Genomic DNA, 21,412 nt, shown 5'->3' with positions numbered 1-21,412 from the left:
TATTTATTACTTTGATTAATAACCCAAATACCGAGAAAAAAATAGATAGCCAAACATAAGAACATCCACACACCACATTACACAACAAAATAAGGTTTTCACTCGAGAGTGCTCATACGTAGGAAACTCTAGGTCATATTGTGAGTTTGTCAAAATCCAATGATTAACAATCATTAAGAATGATTTCATTGATCTTTAAATTGTTGTGGATATTCTATTATAATAGTTTGTCACATTAGTTCTTACATTCTTTTTAAATATTTTATTACGTAGTTTATTATCTTAGATCTTAGATTAAATATTACTAGTGTATCACTCAAAATTATGGATATATTTGAAATCAAAATGAAAGAAACAAGCAAATAAACAAACCATCCACACAAATGAGTAGAATATATGACTTGGGAAACCTAATACGAGAGAAATCCTAGCTAGAAGGTGAGGCATATGCTCTAGTTTCTCTTTTTCAATTATGAAATATAAGTACAAAGAAAGGGTCACTCACTATGGAGTGGGCATGGACATTGTGGCATGAAAGATTACTACAAAAATATTATTCCTCTTATGTTATGCTCGATATCCCATTCTTTGATGCCATCCTCAACTATGGAATAATAATAATGCCAAAAGAATGGAGCCCTTCCTTTCCTAGTAACCTAGTATAACACAACTTATAGTCATTCAACATCAAGGTCAAGGTTTTTGCATGCTTCAATCTTCAATTAGTGTTTCTATTTTGTAACACCCCCACATGTGTGAGTAATGGGGGTTGACATGGCATCCACTCATTGCCATGGTGGTCAATAAGGTAGGTCAACTTGCGAGAGACATAACTTTCACATACGAACTTCATTTGAGGTGATTTTCACACAGTTGGAAAGCTTCCAATGTCTAGAGTAACATCAAAGGGATGGAGCTATGTAATCAAAATGGGCTCCCAATCGAATCTACAAGACCCAAAATCACTAATGTGGAACCTGACTCTAAAGTGGGACCTACAAGTTTAGTAGCTCCATATGCATGTATGTATCTTCCGTTCTTAGTTATATATCTATTACCAATCAACTCCAAGTAAACCACAATTGTGGGGGAGAACCCAAGGCACTCCTTCTCAAATATAAGTTATAGAGTGGGGAAATAAAGTCGTTACAAGTCATAGGATAGTAGTGAATATGCTTCAAATTCTAAATATTTTGGAAAATTATATTGATTGCAAGATATATTCTAAATCCAACCCAAAGGACATGTTAGGGAATGTGATAAAGAACATAATTACAATATGATAGGTAGGAGGACATAAATAATTTGAAACATTAACCAAGGAAATGATTCTTGAACTTACCTGTGCATGGACCAATTTGTTGGAGTGATCTCCACCTCATTGAAGATGGTTTTGTATTCATAAAGCCATAGAACAAAAGGATCCAATTCTTTTAGAAATGGGTTATGTCTTCCTCTCTATATGATATGCTCATTAGGACCATGGAATCTTAAACTACCAACTTGAAACCCTAAGTGGAGTACAACACTTAGATAAATTTCTTGAATGAATTTGGTGTCATCCCATCACTTCACTAATGTTTTAGGGGTCATTCGTTTCTCTATAATCTTAGGCTTTCATTGGTAGCTCATGGTGTCAATCCATTTAGAGAGCTCAAATCTACTTACTCAATGTGACCTGCTTTTTTTATTAACAATAACATTCCTCGATGGATGTCAATAAATAGGGAGCACATTATATTGGCAATGATTTTTCCACGTATTTTTTTAGAATACCTTGAAAGGCCTCATTCATGAGCAAGTTAGTCAAAGATAAACATTGTAAACTTTTACAATATTGAACAATTGCTACAAACCCTTCAAGTAGAGGTTACTTATCACATGATCTAATTCTTTGGGATCAATAATACACAAGAATAAACAAGTGAGAAGAGAGTAATTTAGTTTATTGTAATAGTAGCCAAAGTTAAAGAATTTAGTACATAGGTGAGCTTAGGAAACCCCTTAAAAATAGCCATACGACCTTCCTCTTTTGCAACTCCTTGACCATAAGGGTCTAATTGGAAAACACATAGCTCCATTAAAGAGTTGTAGGTTGAGGCAACCACTTCAAGCCCTTGAACTTGTCAATAATCCAATATTTGCAATTGTTTACAATAATGTCCATTATACACACTCCTCGTCTGAGAGTTGGCTAGAGAGGGAGAATACTTGATTGATGCCAACCTCGTAAATAAACAACCTTTCCTACTCATTTCTTGGACTCTCCATCACTATTTGAAGGAGTATATGTGTCGTGAATCAAAGATGATATCTTATCATGAGTTATTGACACTTGAACATACTTGCCATGGATCTCATGGAAAAAATATGAAGAGACTCTTTGAATATTAGGAAACATGTGCTGATACTCTACTTAATTTGTAGGTGGTAGCGCTTCAGTTTTTTCCATTTACTGGGAAATCTCACCCAAAAAGTCAATTGTTGAAGAATCAATCCTATGCTAAATCACTCCTACCTTCTCATTTTTAAGATCTTTGTGAGCTTTCACATATGACCCTTAAATTTAGTGCCCTTTAGCACCTCGAATGGTGGAATAGGAGGTGTTGCAATAGGAGGTAAAATCCATTCCCCTCCACCTTTGTCGAGACCTCTAGATGCACCTAAAATCTATAACCCTCCTTTGACTCAAAACAAAATTTTGTTATTTTTTCGCTTCCTTTACATACCCTCCCTGTAGGGGCATCCTCATAGGAAAATCTTGTGGTTGAAATATTACAACAACAAAATGGGGTACACCATCTCTTTATAGGGTTTCAAGGGAGGGGTATTGGAAAATAACCATATTATCCCCTATAGATCTTAAGACCTTCTCAACACAATAATGAAATGACATATTGATAACTAGACCCAAAGATAGATCCCAAAGTTCAAGGCCAAACCCAAATAGAAAGAATCACACCATTGACTAAGCATTGATATTGAGTTTTGGTAAAATCAAGGACCTCCTTTCAAGATCATGACCTTGTTTTTAGCATTCTCAAATGGAAGGTTTAAAACTCACATTAAAAATGGGAGGTTTTCACCTTAGCCTTTGCAACCTTTGTCCAAGACGAAACTATCTAATGGACTAACTTGGATATGTCAGGTCTTGATTTCTAAAGTACACAATCAATTATTTTTAGGCGAACTCTGTAGCTCCAACTAAAATTTAGTCCTATCGAAGAGGAAAGTTGAAAAATCCTATTATTTGGAGATATTTTCCTTTCCTTTTAATTGATTTACAAAAACCTCGTGCCTCGCCTTTCTCATCTTTCTCTTCCTATTTCCAAAAAAAGGAAATCATTAATCATATATCATAAACACTTTATATAAATAGATATTGCAATCATTAACTTAGAGAGTATATTTATCGCTGAACCCATGCAACAACCATTGCAGTCTAATATGATTCTAATTGTCTCCTCAAAACACACCTTAGAAAACTCTTACAACTCTTGGCTTCTATATCGAATTAGTGTAATTGCGGGGAGGGAAAGCCTATCAAATATTATTGTTATTTTTATTTCGGGATGGCACGAAATGTACCGGGTTGAATTCTGGTGCTTCATTTGAAATCAGCCATTACCTTCTGATTCTGCATGTGCACAATGTCTAACTATGAGGTAGGTTTTTTCTTCATTTCTTTCATTTCTTCAGGTGTCGGGTTTTCTATTGGGTGGGGGCAAGCTAGTCAAATATTATTTTTATTTTTATTTGGGGATGGCGCAAAATGTACAGGGTTGAATTATGGTGCCTTCATTTGAAATCAGCCATTACGATTCTGCATGTGCACAATGTTTGACTATGAGGTAGGGTTTTTCTTCATTTATTTCATTTTCTTCGGGTTTTCTGTTGAGTGGGGTCATTGATTTCATGGGACCTCCTCTGAGGTAGGGTTGTTCTTCATTTATTTCATTTTCTTTAGGTTTTCTGTTGGGTGGGGTCGTTGATTTCATGGGATCTCCTCTAGAGCCTCCTTTGCTAACCAAGAATTGTCAATAGCTTTTCTCCCTGTTATTAACTCTAACAAGACCACTCCGAAACTGTACACATCTGACTTGACAGTCAGCTGGCCTATCATAGCATACTCTGGTGCACAATATCCATAAGTTCCCATTACTCGTGTGGAAATGTGAGTCTTATCTCCAACAGGTCCGAGTTTGGCCAGCCCAAAATCCGATAACTTTGGATGAAATCCCTCGTCCAGTAAAATATTAGAGGATTTAAAATCATGATATATGACTGGAGGGTTGGCTTTGTCATGAAAATATTCCAACCCTCTTGTAGCACCTGCAGCTATTTTCATTCTTGTGTTCCAATATAATGGCTCCTTATCAGGCGAGGTTTTCCAGCGATCCCAATTGCATGTACTCATATACCAAAAGCCTTTGATCCCCATCAGTGCAATATCCAATAAGGTTAACAAGATTTGGGTGATGAAGAAGACTCAACATCAAAACCTCAACAAGGAACTCCCTGTTTCCCTACAATCCATTCCTATCGAGTTGCTTGACAGCCACAATCTGACCAGTGCTCTCAAGCCTCCCTTTATAAACTCTGCCAAAGCCTCCTTCACCCAACAGACACTCAGGCCAAAAATTATTTGTCGTTGCAGCCAATTCTCGAAAAATGAATGTTTGTGCAGCAATATGTGGTTCCCCCATCTTGGGAGGTTCATCTTGCATGTTCCCATGGGAGGACTTCGATCTCAATCTATCCGAAGAGGCTTTGGGAAGCTGATTAGAAGATGCAGCAGGGTATTCCTGGTCATCTTTGCTCTTAATATCATTGAGTTTGGACCTTTTCAAGTGTTGCACGTATTTTACGTCCTTTGCAGATCCACAGCATGGAAAACAACTCATTTCTCTTCTCAGCTAACGGTTAATCTCAGTATGAGTAGAATCCAAGTTCAAGGGGAAACAAGAAAATTCAATAACAGTTCAAGGGGAAAAAAAGAAATCCAATAACAGTTCAAGGGGAAAGAAAGCAAGCTAGCAGATCAGAGTGATATCTCTGATCAGGTAAAAGTTAATCTCAGTCTGAGAAAAATCCAGTAACAGTTCAAGGGGAAAGAAAGCCAGCCAGGCAGTTAGCAGAGCAGAGTAGAGTGTGATATATTTTTGTCTTTCTGTTCGTTTAAATCCTTTTGCTTAGTGTGGTCATGCGTAACTTTAAAAAGGCTACAAACATATATATAAATAATATTCAATAACATATATATATATATATATATATATATATATATATATATATATATATATATATATATAACAAGGCAAGCCATAGCATGGCGGTCAACTGAACAGACAACAGCCAATACTTTTAGCATTCAGCTCCATCCATATAAAATGAAGCATTGTGAGGATTTAGACTATCCATGACCACAAACTGCATATCCTCTAAAGGTTTCCAGTGGCGCTTATTTCCAGTGGCGCATATCCTCTGATATTTATTTGAATGTATAAATATCCCATGATGCAGGAGAGAAATGGGTGTAGGATTGGAGGAAGCATCATATGCCAATGTTTCCTTAACATGCATTAAATAGAACTGACAAACTTGTGGGTGAACATTGGTTAGAGCTGTGACAAAACTAGGCAGAGGGGTAGCTAAGTGCGTTAGGTTTGCAATATGGAAAACATAAATGGTAAAATGCTTAGGTGTAGTTTCAACAGGAAAAATTGACATGCATAGAGAGGGCACAATTTTGGTGAGGGTGCCCACATTAAGGCCACAAAACTAATGGCTTTCACACATTTAAGTAGGCTAGAGAGGAACCTACAATGATACCAGGTCAAACACACACAAAATTGATAGGAAATATTTGAATAACTCGTGTGGATTTATTATATTCACAAGATGTACATATTAATACATAGTTTTTATTTTTATGGCCCTTGGTTTTCGTCTTTCAAAAGGTCACTTGGACTTCAATGACTATTGGAATCCCTCTCCACCAACCTTAACAGATTAGGTGTCTAACAAACTTTTACACAATTGGATTCAGCTTGCATCTACATGAAACACAAAGGAAGAATCCAACAACCTTTTTCAGAACCCACTTAACTTTTTGAGAAACTCAACAGTAATACCAAAAATGGTTGCAAACTACAAAATGCTTTGACCATTTTACCAACAACTCTATTAGAAATTGTTGGAAATTATTGTGTATAGACCCTTCTAAAATATGGCTCTTCTTTCTCACACTAACTATTAGAAAAATCTTCTAGTATAGTGATGACTCTTTGAACAACAATCTTTCTTTGGCATGAAGAAAACATTAAAAATTACAAGTTGTAGATATAGAAACTATGAAATCAAGCACTGTTGTTGTGGGGAAAAATGCCTATGCAGGACGATCCTATCCACCTAAGGTGTGACAGTGCCTTAGCAACAAACAGAGACAGCTATTCTAGTATTCTTCCTTTATGAATTAAGAATGAAGAGAGAGAGGGATGGACTAACTAGTGTCTTCCGTTTGTCCCTTGATCCGGCTTCTCTTCTCTTGGAGAGTTTCCAGCTACTTGCCTTCTCGCTTGCCTAGCTTCAAGAGGTTTCTGCAAGATCACAAGAAGAGAACACTACACAAGACATGGATTCATATTCATAACTAGTTCAGGATTAGAAATAAACTAAACATACTAATGCAACCATACATCAAAGATACATCAGTATATAGGAGAAACCAAGATAGCTTTATTGATGAATAACAAGGTTCAGGAAGAGATACAACCCAGAGGGCTCCAATCCAGCATCTCCTTCCCAGCAAATGGAATTCCTATCTTCACCCCCTTCAAAGCATTAAGCACCCAATGATTCCAATCTCAAACCAACAGTAATTCTTTGCAATAACAAAATTCCAGCCTCTTAGATCTCATGGAGGAGAGATCCATATATAGATGTTTGGAGAGAGGATGAGTCAGCTTGAGATCTGACTAGTGTCCTCTCCCTCTGTCAGTTCTTGATTCCACTTGGAGGTTCTTTCTTCCACTTGGAGATTTGGAACCTCTTACTCATCACCAGTCGAATTCCCTGAGGCAAGTGTCATTTTGGAAGCTTCCTGGGTTTTGACACCTTGAGAAATGAACTTGCCACATGTCCACTCTCGCTCAGCGCAGGTAGCCAGTGTTGGCTTTGACATTCAGCGCAGGTAGCCAGTGTTGGCTTTGACATTTAGCACAGACAGCTAGTGGAGTCACTGAATTGATCCTGAATTGACTTGTTTTTGAGCAGTTTCAGGTGGAGAACTTCTGTGAATTGCTGTGGTTTGTTAGCCTTGTTCCTCTAGGGGTAGGAACAACATGTTTAGGGCTTTGGATCCCTTAGATTATGGACATTTCATGCTCAATGTTGTAAGGCACAAAAATGTCTATAACAGTTGCCCCCTAAAGTATGAGGCCGTTTATCGGGTGAAATGCTTTATCAGGGGGATCCGAAGTTCATCCAATGCTGGGAGGAGACCTGTAATAAGATACAATACAATACATTATTTTTCATACTGCTTTCATGATCTAGCTGAGGTGGGCATTCCCATGCTCAGCTTTATAAATACATTTTTCTATACATAGAACAGACAATCGTCTGATGGTAGACTGATAATTTTGATGAAATCATCATCCTTTGAGTAGGATGATTATCTACTGCAATGATGTACATGTCAATGTCTTTATCTTTCCTGAATATATATCGCAGCCCGGATGGATGGAACTAGATCCGGGGTCTTCAAACTCATTCGATCTTCACTCTAAGTACAAGTCGATCCATGTGAGAAATGTTCTGAAGTCGAACATGGAAAGACATCGCTTGATTACCGGTCAATGATGTAAACCGTTAACAAGCGCGAGAGGAATCACCAATAATGATAATGACCCTCAAGGTACTGCAGTACAATTCACGTGGTGTGAATAAAGGACTTGGCGTCGAACACCACGCAAAATCTTTCGGTCGAAGGTCAATGATGTATACCTGTCGCCGGAAGTGAGAAACTTGCCATTGAGGCATGCAAGCTTCAAAGTACTGAAGGGGTTGTTCCTAGATCAACTTCTTGGATAATGAGCTGATGTCGACAAGAAGCGATCCGTCAAAGGAGGGCCTTAATGAATCCCACATCAATGACACGGAACGGAGCTAATGATTTTGATGGAGGTGAAAACGATCTGTGACATATGATTCAGGGTGGCGGTCATGAAAGGATGAAGGATAATGTATGGCAGTGGATGGGACACGGTTGACTTTTCTGAACGACTTCTCTTGAACATGTGGTGACACTGATGCGATGGATCGGTAGCATTACCCCAAATATGGATGGTATGGTGAGACCATGGATGTGACCGGTGAATGAAACAACCCAACCCGATTGTGGTATGGAGGAAAAGTGTCATGTTCAAGAGCGAATTGCTACCATCAAAGTTTTCTTTAGTTTCTCCCAATTTTTCCCCAGTCATTGCTGACCAGTACCTCTTTATTTTTGTCAAGCTTGAGGAGGATAACATATGCTTGTTCTATAACCTGCCCTTCGGGCAAGCCCATCGCTATGTTTTAACGAGCTTAGCGATAGTGAAACTCGTTCTCGTCTAAAGACAAGTTTGTCGCTATTTAATGATTTTAACGAGTCTAACGACAAAGATAACTCAGTCCTTTTCATTTTTAGAGAGTCTGAAAAGGTACATAAAGTTAACTCCAAAAGTCCTTTTTCGTCATCTAATCCCTTAAGTCCGAAAAAGTATAAAACAATACAGAAGGGATGAGTTTTCGATAGTTTTAACGAGCCGAACAAAACAAGCGCTCGATCTTTTTGTGCAATAATCCCTCAGGTCCAAAAAGATTAAAATCTAGAGGAGGGATAGCTCTTCCGGTCGCTTTAACGAGCTGGAAGGCCAAAACTCGGCAATCTTTTCATATTTTACGAGTCAGATGAAAAGAGCTTAAAGAAGACTCGTCTTTTGAGGAACGAGTGATAAACAGGGTTAGCAGCTGATTCCAGGTACAGGTTGGAATTTTCCAATCACGGCAGTGTCACAAGGATGGCTAGGTGAAATCACTCTTCGCAGCTGTTCCTCAAAATGGGTAAACAATCATATGGAGGTGAACGATCGGCCAAATGAAAAGTGGAGGTGACGGTGCAAACACGACCAAGGCTTTAATCGCTGATAAGGTTACATTCACAGTGGTTATTTACCGAGTAGGTTCATTTTTTATTTTAAAATGAGCTTAAACGCTGGGGGAAACACTTGCTCATTGCTTATGTTTATTTTTTAACGAGCATGAAGTCCGCGTTAAAACTGCTCGGATCTTGCGTTTATTTTTTAACGAGCATGAACTGTGTGCTAAAACTGCTCGATTACCCAGTCATATGATAAGAGTGTCTCATTGAGATTCTATTTTTTATGGAGCTTCATCTCACGAAGCTTTGCCCCAGATCCTTTCGTTATGCAAGTTCGGAAACGACTAATCCTACGAGTTTAAAGGGTTAGACCTACAGGTTTAAAGGGAGGACCTAAAAATTTAAAAAATAAATAGTCGCCCCTTGCTTGCACTCCAAAAGGTTTGCATGCCCCCAGGCATAAAGTATGATTTCAAGGTTACCCCTACTTCACTTCCGCCAAAACATTTGTTTTAACGAGAGAGGCTTACCTCTTTCAGGTTACCCAAAGATTGTCTCGTTAATCTTTCAAACAAAACACTTCCTCGGCAATGTCTACCGAAATAGACAAAGGTGAGCGACGTAGCCCGCCAACTCACATAACTTTGACAAAAGAATCTTATTCTAGAATAACCCTCTTCCTAGACGGACGGGGTACAGACTAGTCATATTCTCCCGCGGAAACCTACTCTATACCCAAAGTTTCCCTGCCGAAGCAGACCAGGACGCATGCCCCCTGGGTTCCAGTCATATCCTCCCAGATTACTCGCGCTCATCAGGAGGACGGACCATGGGTTGAGACACTTCTTACGTGAAGATACCATTTAGGGATGGTATATGACTATTTGCAATGCGTGATCCGGGAAATGAAAGTTGGTCCATGAGCTTGACCATTCTTCCTTCGTGCGGAAAACACATTACTCTAAAGAGTGAGGAGACGAGGGCCCCCATGCAATATATATAGTCTCGTCCAAGGAGTAGGTTATAATCCAAGGGTCCTTGAACGACCATCACGTTCATTTGAACGGTCTTCCCTTTCAATGTTATGGGCACATTGCGGAGGATCCCTAAAGGTCGACTGGTTCCTTTATCAAAACCTGATAGATTTCTCATTTCAGGCAAAAGCGCTGGCGAACCAAGCGCTTTCCAAGCAATAGAGGAAAGGATACTCACAGATGCCCTCTCATCAATGATAGTGCCAACCATCACCATTCTGTATATTTGAACGATAATTCGGAATGGTATGCTTGCTGGCAACTGGGGTCTGCCTAGTTGGTTCCAGTCGAACGAGACAACTAGGTTGCTTGGTGGTGGGACCGAATAGACGGCCGGATATGACTCTGACGAAGTTCCTTCCTGCGATAAAGGAATGGGCAAATTGTACCCTCATTCGTCGGATTCTGTGTTGATGAAGAGAATTTGGACGGTGTCGTCTTTATTCTCCTCTGTGATGGTATCATTCGAAGATAGAGCCTCTGAAGGCAAAACCGGGTCAACTGCCGCCTCAACCTTTTGACTTTCGTCAGGCATGGATCTAGACGGTTCATCTTCAATGATAGGTGCTTCGTCTGACCACCTGGGCGGGCCAGCCGGGTTCTCAACTAGTGAAGGACTTGGCAGGAGTTTTTGATATCCAGGAGGAAGTTGCGCTCGTAAAATCGGGCGATCTTCCAGAACTCTTTTAGCCTCGTCTAAGAAGGGACAACGGTGGATGGCATGGTCGCCTTCACACAGTTTGCAGGGAAATTTAGCTTTCCCTCTCTGTCCTGTGACTTCACTTTCACTAGTTGACGGTGAGCAGTCAACATGGCTATCAGAGGTTGATGCTACCGAATTGTGCAAACGGGGAGACCAGTCCCTTAGTATCTGAGGGATGCAGGGGCAATCTCTGTGGAAGTGGTCTCCCTTGCATATGACACATGGCGATTTAGGCCTAGTCAGTGCTGTGTGTGGATTTTTGTCAGACGACACTTGTTTGCCCCCAGTCGCTTTTGGCTCCTTCTTCTTCTTCTCTTTCTTCTTCTTTTCCTTCTTCTCCTTAGGAACTTGGTTTTTTGCTTTACCAATTCTGTCAAGCGAAGAGGAAGGAGGAGAGGAAGAGTTAGATGAAGTAGAAGGCTGGTTGGCAACTCTGGTCTGGCCTAACTGTTGACTCGACTGTTCAGGAATAGTGGTGTTCTGAACGACATTGGTTGAAAAGAGCCAGACCGGTAGGCCAATTGTCAGTCCTGGAAGCGACAATGTGGCCATATGGGGCGCACCAACATCTCCCCAAGAGGAGAAAGGACTAGGATTTCCACCAAGGGGAATTCCTTGGTTGGTGTGCTCCATTTTTTCAACCTAAAGATCAACGCAGGAATAGGGGTGATTGTTCCATTTAAAATAAATTTTAACGACGCTTTAGACACAACTTGCTTTTTCAATTTTAAAGAGTCGAGAAAAAGCTAAAGATGACTCTAGTCTCCTTCGATGTTTTAACGAGCCCGAAGTGACAAATGCTCGAATGGACTTTTTCTGTTATAGAGTCTGAAAAAGGCCAAAAGAAACTGCTCTGGAGTTCTAGGCAGACGGTGAGCCAAACTTTTCGCAAAACCGCAGAATACTTTTTAGGGTACGGGCGGTCGATCTTCCTGAATGCTGTGTTCAGTGCATTGTGATCAGTAGGGCGGCCGACACGGCTTCCTAAGGATAAAGGTTTTATGCCTATAGGGGTCTCCCAATATATACGCGACGGTACGTGGGAGCACAATCCGTACTGGCGCTATCGTCCCTCAGGAGGAATCACCCACCATCCACGAGATCGACAGTCACCAGGCTTTACGACGCCATAACACGTCTCTAGCCTAGACCTCTATGTTGTGCGTTATGTTGCAAAGCGTTGTTAAGTTCATTCAATTTATTTTAGGTTGATCTTTTTTAGAAGTTTGCCTTTCAAGGTTCACCACGAGATGTATGATACAATTCCTAAATGCAGTCTAAAGATGATAAGCAAGCTTTATATCTTTTCAACTTTGAAAATCCTAGCTACTAAGGGAAAAGAAAGACACCATCTTTTCTCAAAGAGCAATCAGCACACTCTAATGCACTTTTCCTAAATCAAACATGCAAACTATCAAAATGCAAATGCACAATGCAGGTGTTTGTTTTCCGCTTTCTTAGTATTGATGCCTACACAGAAAGTTTTTTGTACAACTTTGAATTTGCTTTTAAATGACAAATACAAACAAGTTCACTTTTTTTAAATCAGAGAGGGTAGAAGAGATTACAACACTTAACGATTTTCGAAATGAATACTTGTTTCGACACTTAAAAGAGACAAACTCAAACCAATAAGCAAAAGCAAATGTATAATCAACTGTAAACAGCCAATGAACTCTCTCCTAAGATCACAATCAACAGATCTGAATCAAGGGCTACAGGATGATTATTTCACTCATGCAAAGGAAAACTGTGAATGACGCCACAAACACATAAAAACACTCACAGTCTTTTTGTACAAAAGGAGGCGGAATTTAAGCAGAGAAAAGGAGTTATCAGACTGGTACCTATGCTGGTTACAGGCTGCAAAAATCAGAGATCAAAACAGGGCAAAACAGAGCAGAGAACCCCAGCTGCACAAGGCCAAACTGGTTCAACGCAACCTCAACACAGGGGTTTTGACATTCAGCGCAGGTAGCCTTCACGGGACCTGCGTTGAAATGCAAAACCTCTTCACAGTTGTCACGCTGAAGGAGAAACTCTCGTTTCTCACTGGGTTCTGGGTCACAGATTGCTATTTAATCTACTGTTTCAGGCCAAATAAAAGCAACAAGCAAGGTACAATCAAAGGGATGCTTTGAGGGAGTACTAAGATCTATCACAAAGGATCATCAAATCATTTGTGAGTCCATTGTTCAGATCATAAACAAGTCCAGTGATTGGATCAAAGCAGCAACTGTCTACTTTGCATCTGGGAATAGCAGATGCAGTTCGATTGTTGCTGTCAAGTCTATGAAACAAACAATGATAGAAACACAAATAAAATGACTAAACAAATATTCCCAAGTGGAGTCGCCAATTTGTTGTGGGGAAAAATGCCTATGCAGGACGATCCTATCCACCTAAGGTGTGACAGTGCCTTAGCAACAAACAGAGACAGCTATTCTAGTATTCTTCCTTTATGAATTAAGAATGAAGAGAGAGAGGGATGGACTAACCGGTGTCTTCCGTTTGTCCCTCGATCCGGCTTCTCTTCTCTTGGAGAGTTCCCAGCTACTTTCCTTCTCGCTTGCCCAGCTTCAAGAGGTTTCTGCAACATCACAAGAAGAGAACACTACACAAGACATGGATTCATATTCATAACTAGTTCAGGATTAGAAATAAACTAAACATACTAATGCAACCATACATCAAAGATACATCAGTATATAGGAGAAACCAAGATAGCTTTATTGATGAATAACAAGGTTCAGGAAGAGATACAACCCAGAGGGCTCCAATCCAGCATCTCCTTCCCAGCAAATGGAATTCCTATCTTCACCCCCTTCAAAGCATTAAGCACCCAATGATTCCAATCTCAAACCAATAGCAATTCTTTGCAATAACAAAATTCCAGCCTCTTAGATCTCATGGAGGAGAGATCCATATATAGATGTTTGGAGAGAGGATGAGTCAGCTTGAGATCTGACTAGTGTCCTCTCCCTCTGTCAGTTCTTGATTCCACTTGGAGGTTCTTGCTTCCACTTGGAGATTTGGAACCTCTTACTCATCACCAGTCGAATTCCCTGAGGCAAGTGTCATTTTGGAAGCTTCCTGGGTTTTGACACCTTGAGAAATGAACTTGCCACATGTCCACTCTCGCTCAGCGCAGGTAGCCAGTGTTGGCTTTGACATTCAGCGCAGGTAGCCAGTGTTGGCTTTGACATTTAGCGCAGACAGCTAGTGGAGTCACTGAATTGATCCTGAATTGACTTGTTTTTGAGCAGTTTCTGGTGGAGAACTTCTGTGAATTGCTGTGGTTTGTTAGCCTTGTTCCTCTAGGGGTAGGAACAACATGTTTAGGGCTTTGGATCCCTTAGATTATGGACATTTCATGCTCAATGCTGTAAGGCACAAAAATGTCTATAACAACTGTGTCTACGCCATATATTTTGGAATAAAAATCAATTACAACATAAGATAGTTGGAATACTTTTAGAGAATATGGTTTGCAATCTATTATTTCACTCTTCTTTTTCTACATCTGATGAAGCCAATTTTTTTTGCAATTTGATATTTTTACTGAGGTATTAAAGATATATATTTTTTAAACTCCTGGTCATTGATTCAATGAATTTATCTTCGTTACCTCTTCTATATTTCTTGCTATTCAACAAGATCATTGTAGGTGCCTATACTCATTGAAGATCATGCATATCAAAGACATTCTCAAATTTTAGAATTTTTTTGGAAGTAGCTTTTTGAAACTAGACTTTTTCAAAATTCTTGTATAGGAAACCACCCAAATTCTTGCATAAGAGGCTACTTTTGCATTCTGGGTTAAATTCAGTGTTTTCATGTATCTTTACATGTTTTGTCAATTAGATGGAATATTTCCTCTACCAATAATTATTGTGGAAGAAGGATAACTTTTCCTATTTAACAACATATAAGAAGGCTAGGTTGGATTTAAGAAATATACCATAATTTGGTGTTGGCATTATGATACAAGTATTGTCCTCGATGGAAAATCTACAGGTCAACCTAGTTTTGATAAGAGGCTAACAGGAATATTCAGAGGCAATAGGGCAGTGGTACAGAGGATCAGGAATATGGAATTAAGGTCTATTGATCAGAATAAAGAAGTTGAAGGAAGAAGATGATGTAAGAGTAGTTTAAGAGATACACGCAAGTTCACTTAGTGTTGTGGGGAAAAATGCCTATGCAGGACGATCCTATCCACCTAAGGTGTGACAGTGCCTTAGCAACAAACGAATACAGCTACACTGATTTCTTCCTTTATGAAATGTGAAAGAAGAGAGATCAATAGACTTACCGGTGTCTTCCGTTTGTCCCTCGATCCAGATCCTCTTCCCTTTGGGTGTTCACAGCTACTTGCCTCCTCGCTCGTCCAAGAGAACAGCTACTTGATTCCTGCGAGATCACAAGAGAACAGCTACTTGCAACAAGAGAAGAACACAACACAAAGGCAAATGTACATATTCATAAATGATTCAGGATTAGAAACAAATCAAATACACTAATGCAATCATACATCAAGAAAACATCAGCATATAGGAGAAACCAAGATAGCTTTATTGATGAATAACAAGGTTCAGGAAGAGATACAACCCAGAGGGCTCCAATCCAGCATCTCCTTCCCAGCAAATGGAATTCCTATCTTCAACCCCTTCAAAGCATTAAGCACCCAATGATTCCAGTCTCAAACCAACAACAATTCCTTGCTATAACAAAATTCCAGCCTCTAGATCTCATGGAGGTGAGATCCATAAATAGATGTTTGGAGAGAGGATGAGTCAGCTTGAGATTTGACTAGTGTCCTCTCCCTCTGTCAGTTCTTGAGTCCACTTGGAGGTTCTTGCTTCCACTTGGAGATTTGGAACCCCTTACTCATCACCAGTCGAATTCCCTGAGGCAAGTGTCATTTTGGAAGCTTCCTGGCTTCTGACACCTTGAGGAATGAGTCTGCCACATGTCCAAACTCGCTCAGCGCAGGTAGCTAGTGTTGGAGTTGACATTCAATGCAGGTAGACAGTGGAACCACTGACATTCAGCGCAGATGGTCAATGGAGCAGTTGACATGATCCTGAATTGACTTGTTTTTTAGCAGTTTCAGGTGGAGAACTTCTGTGAATTGTTGTGGTTTGTTATCCTTGTTCCTCTAGGGGTAGGAACAACATGTTTAGGGACTTTGGATCCCTTAGATTATGGACATATTATGCTCAATGCTGTAAGGCACAAAAATGTCTATAACAGTTGCCCCCTAAAGTATGAGGCTGTTTATCGGGCGAAATGCTTTATCAGGGGGATCTGAAGTTCATCCAATGCTGGGAGGGAGACTTGTAATACAATACAATACAATACATTATTTTTCATACTGCTTTCATGATCTAGCTGAGGCGGGCATTCCCATTCTCAGCTTTATAAATACATTTTTCTGGACATAGAACAGACAATCGTCTGATGATAGATTGATAATTTTGATGAAATTATCATCCTTTGAGTAGGATGATTATCTGTTGCAATGATGTACATGTTAATGTCTTTATCTTTCCTGAATATATATCGCAGCCCAGATGGATGAAACTAGATCCGGGGTCTTCAAACTCGTTCGATCTTCACTCTAAGTACAAGTCGATCCATGTGAGAATTGCGCTGAAGTCGAACATGGAAAGACATCGCTTGATTACCGGTCAATGATGTAAACCGTTAACAAGCACGAGAGGAATCACCGATAATGATAATGACCCTAAAGGTACTGCAGTACAATTCACGTGGTGTGAATAAAGGACTTGGCGTCGAACACCACGCAAAATCTTCTGGTCGAAGGTCATTGATGTATACATGTCGCCGGAAGTGAGAAACTTGCCATTGAGGCATGCAAGCTTCAAAGTACTGAAGGGGTTGTTCCTAGATCAACTTCTTGGATAATGAGCTGATGTCGACAAGAAGCGATCTGTCAAAGGAGGGCCTTAATGAATCCCACATCAGTGACACGGAACGGAGTTAATGATTTTAATGGAGGTGAAAACGATCTGTGACATATGATTCAGGGTGGCGGTCATGAATGGATGAAGGATAATGTATGGCAGTGGATGGGACCCCGTTGACTCTTTCTGAACAACTTCTCTTGAACATATGGCGACACTGATGCGATGGATCGATAGCATTACCCCAAATATGGATGGTATGGCGAGACCATGGATGTGATCGGTGAATGAAACAACCCAACCCGATTGTGGTACGGAGGAAAAGTGTCATGTTCAAGAGCGACTTGCTACCATCAAAGTTTTCTTTAGTTTCTCCCAATTTTTCCCCAGTCATTGCTGACCAGTACCTCTTTATTTTTGTCAAGCTTGAGGAGGATAACATATGCTTGTTCTATAACCTGCCCTTCTGGCAAGCCCATCGCTATGTTTTATCGATCCTAGCGATAGTGAAACTCGTTCTCGTCTAAAGACAAGTTTGTCGCTATTTAATGATTTTAATGAGTCTAACGACAAGGATAACTCGGTCCTTTTCATTTTTAGAGAGTCTGAAAAGGTACATAAAGTCAACTCCAAAATTCCTTTTTCGTCATCTAATCCCTTAAGTCCGAAAAAGTATAAAACAATACAGAAGGGATGAGTTTTCGATAGTTTTAACGAGCCGAATAAAACAAGCACTCGATCTTTTTGTGCAATAATCCCTCAGGTCCAAAAAGATTAAAATCTAGAGGAGGGATAGCTCTTCCTGTCGCTTTAACGAGCTGGAAGGCCAAAACTCGGCAATCTTTTCATATTTTACGAGTCAGATGAAAAGAGCTTAAAGAAGACTCGTCTTTTGAGGAACGAGTGATAAACAGGGTTAGCAGCTGATTCCAGGTACAGGTTGGAATTTTCCAATCACGGGAGTGTCACAAGGATGGCTAGGTGAAATCACTCTTCGCAGCTGTTCCTCAAAATGGGTAAACAATCATATGGAGGTGAACGATCGGCCAAATGAAAAGTGGAGGTGACGGTGAAAACACGACCAAGGCTTTAATGGCTGATGATATTACATTCACAGTGGTTATTTACCGGGTAGTTCATTTTTTAACGAGCTTAAACGCGGGCGGAAACATTTGCTCGATCTTATGTTTATTTTTTAACGAGCATGAACTATCTGCTAAAACTGCTCGGATCTTGCGTTTATTTTTTAACGAGCATGAACTTTGTGCTAAAACTGCTCGAATCTCACTTTTCTATTTTTTAACGAGCATAAATTCCGCGTTAAAACTGCTCGAATCTCGCTTTTCTATTTTTTAACGAGCATAAATTCCGCATTAAAACTGCTCGATTACCCAGTCATGTGATAAGAGTGTCTCATCAAGATTCTATTTTTTATGGAGCTTCATCTCACTAAGCTTTGCTCCCCATTCTTTCTTTATGCAAGTTTGGAAACGACTAATCCTACGAGTTTAAAGGGTTAGAGGTCCTAAAAATTTAAAAAATAAATAGTCGCCCCTTGCTAGCACTCCAAAAGGTTTGCATGCCCCGAGGCATAAAGTACGAATTCAAGGTTACCTCTACCTCACTTCCTTCAAAACAATTGTTTTAAAGAGAGAGGCTTACCTCTTTCAGGTTACCCAAAGATTGTCTCGTTAATATTTCAAACAAAACACTTCTTCAGCAATGTCTACCGAAATAGACAAAGGTGAGTGACGACCCCCGCCCTCTCACATAACTTTGACAAAAGAATCTTATTCTAGAACAACCCCTCTTCCAACCACGGACGGGGTACGGACTAGTCATATTCTCCCGCGGAAACCTACCCTATACCCAAAGTTTTCCTGCCGAAGCAAGCCAGGACGCATGCCCCCTGGGTTCCAGTCATATCCTCCCGGATTACTCGCGCTCATCAGGAGGACGGACCATGGGTTGAGACACTTCTTGAACTAAAACCATCGCATCCGTCGTATCCACTGCAGCCAGATACAAGTTAAAATCTCTTTGATAGTCCGGGGCATACATTAATGATGCTTTTACTAGACAATCTTTCAGAGCATCAAAGGAAGCTTGCGCCACCTGGTCCCAGACGAAAGGTACATCCTTTTTCAAAAGACGAGTATAACCTTTAGCAAGTTCTGCGTAATTTGGAATGAACCTCCTCAGAAAGTTTTCTTTCCCTTGGAGTTTCTGAATCTGAAGCAAATTTGAAGGTGGAGGCAAATTAATGATTGCCTGAACCTTGCAAGGATCGAGGCGAATCCCATCCTTAGAGACTACAAAGCCAAGTAAACGACCAGAACCGACGCAAAACACACATTTGTGCGGATTGAGTCTTATCTTGTAGTGTCGGCAACGTAGAAATATCGCTCTTAAATGCTGCGGATGATCAGTCCGCTTTCGCGAATGAGCCAGAAGGTCGTCGAGATATGGTTGAACAATGTTCTTGATGTCATGGAAGGCATAATTCATTGCCCTCTGAAACGTCGCCCCTGCGTTCTTTAAACCAAAGGGTAATTTTCGATAAGCGAATGTGCCCCACAGACAGATGAATGCAGTCTTTGACTGGTCCTGTGGGCGGATATTTATTTGATTATACCCGGAAAATCCATCCATAAATGAAAAGATTTCACATCCGGCGCATTCATCAATTATCTGGTCGATGAAGGGTGTAGGGTAGTTGTCCTTTGGAAAAGCTTGGTTTACATCCCTATAGTCGACACACACTCTAATCGTCCCTTGTTTCTTCATAACAGGGACAATATTCGATACCCAATCGGTTAGAGGAACTGGGTAGATGAAACCAGCATGGAGAAGCTTTTCAACTTCCGCCTTAATGGCAGCGGCTTTCTTGGGGTGCACCTGCCGAAGCCGTTGTCTTACTGGTTTGACATCAGGATACATTTTAATTTCATGTTCAACAATACTCGAGTCAATGCCTGGCATTTCATCATATGACCAAGCAAAGACATCTCTGAATTCGCGAAAAAGAGCGTTATATATTTCCAGTTCTGAAGGGGAACAACCTTTGCCGACATAAATATTCTCTACAACATTTGTTTTAGTCGAGATATTTATGGCTATAGTCTCTTCAATATTGGATAAGTTTCACTCGGAATCCACCGTATTTACAGTATTTGATAGGAATTCAAAAACTGAAGGGTGATAAAGGTCTTGTTGAGTATCTTCTTCATATTCTTGAAGAAGGGAACGATGGTGGCAATCATTCCATGGTGCCCCCTCAATCAACATTGATTGCAAAATTCCTTCGTCAGTCCCATGTACTTTCGACCAAGGATCTAACGGGGTACCATATTCTCTAGACCTATCTACCCAAACGCTTGATGAGCGTTGATTTGGGTTCGCCTCCCATGCTCGAAACATTGATTGCTACAATATTTCAATGGGGCTTGGGGGCAAAACCATTTCATGATCCATTTCGACATCGTCTTCTGAGATCTTCGTGGAAGATATCATGTTGCAGGTTCTTACGAATGCTACTTCTCCTATATAGAATGGAGGTGGAAGTGCGAAAGTTCCCATTAATGTGGGGTCTTTCAGTAGGCCTACTCCGATGTCTTGAAGCGAATGGTTGCTTCCATGGATCATGGGAATGCTTCCTATAACTTGTGAACCATTAGGGAGGAAGTTTTGTTGGTCGACGATCGTAATCCCTCCTTCAAATGGGAATGCGATCTTCCTAAAATAAGTCGACACAACAGCTGCCATGGCATAGATCCATGGTCTTCCCAATAGGATGTTGTAGTCAAGATTCCCATCGATGACTTCAACATCTATTTCTACTGTTTTTCCTCCCAGTTCAATCTTCAAGTTATTAAGGATACTATACGGGGTATAAGTCCTTCCGTCGAAAGCTTTTAGTGTCGTCGAAGATCGCGACAAGGTTGGAGATCCTAAAGTTTTCCAGCAACTCATCGACATAATACATGTAGATGCCCCCTCATCAATAATTGTTCGGTGAACAGTTTTGTTGAGGGCTTTCACTTGAATAAGGAAAGCTAGTTGAGCTGGTAACTGAGGATCGTATCCTTTGTGATCAAAGGATACAAGATTGGAATCCTTAGGATCAACCCCACCAATAGCCGATAACAAAGCCTGCCTTTGGGATGGGCAATTTTGTAGTACTTCAAGAGTCGACATAGCGGATGGCGATTGGGCCAAATCTTCCACTATGTTATAATGTTGTGCCGCTCTGGCGCGAGGATTAAATGTCGACTTGTGTACTACTCCCTTTGGCCGTTTTATTGTTAATTCAGGAATGATGGGTGGTACAACTTCTGTCGAAGTTGTTGTCGAACTACTTGGTTGATCTTTACCTTTGTCGTTCGACAGCTGCGGATTCCCGTAATCTTTGTTCCTCGTCGAAATCAAAGCATCATTCTGTTGTTTTGAAACCGATAACATAAGCACTTGCGACGGGGAAGCATTTCCACTATCAACCAGATTTTGACCTGGGTTGGGAAATGGATCAGTTAACACAGCTGAGGTTTGTGAACTTTTAAAGAACTTCTTCAACTCAGCTTTGTATGGACAATTCTTTGTC

The 21,412-nt window shown here is 40.4% G+C and overlaps 1 pseudogene; it reads right to left on the bottom strand.

The window, feature by feature from the left end:
- Positions 1–3,994: 3,994 nt before the first annotated feature.
- Positions 3,995–5,107, bottom strand: LOC149214745 (serine/threonine-protein kinase PBL27 pseudogene; annotated as a pseudogene).
- Positions 5,108–21,412: the final 16,305 nt, after the last annotated feature.

The sequence above is a fragment of the Pinus tabuliformis genome, chromosome 1_1 (assembly GCF_031772625.1).
Source record: "Pinus tabuliformis cultivar Carrire ecotype Pingquan chromosome 1_1, CPIR1, whole genome shotgun sequence".
NCBI lineage: Eukaryota > Viridiplantae > Streptophyta > Pinopsida > Pinales > Pinaceae > Pinus > Pinus tabuliformis.
This window is presented reverse-complemented; position numbering and strand designations above follow the sequence as displayed.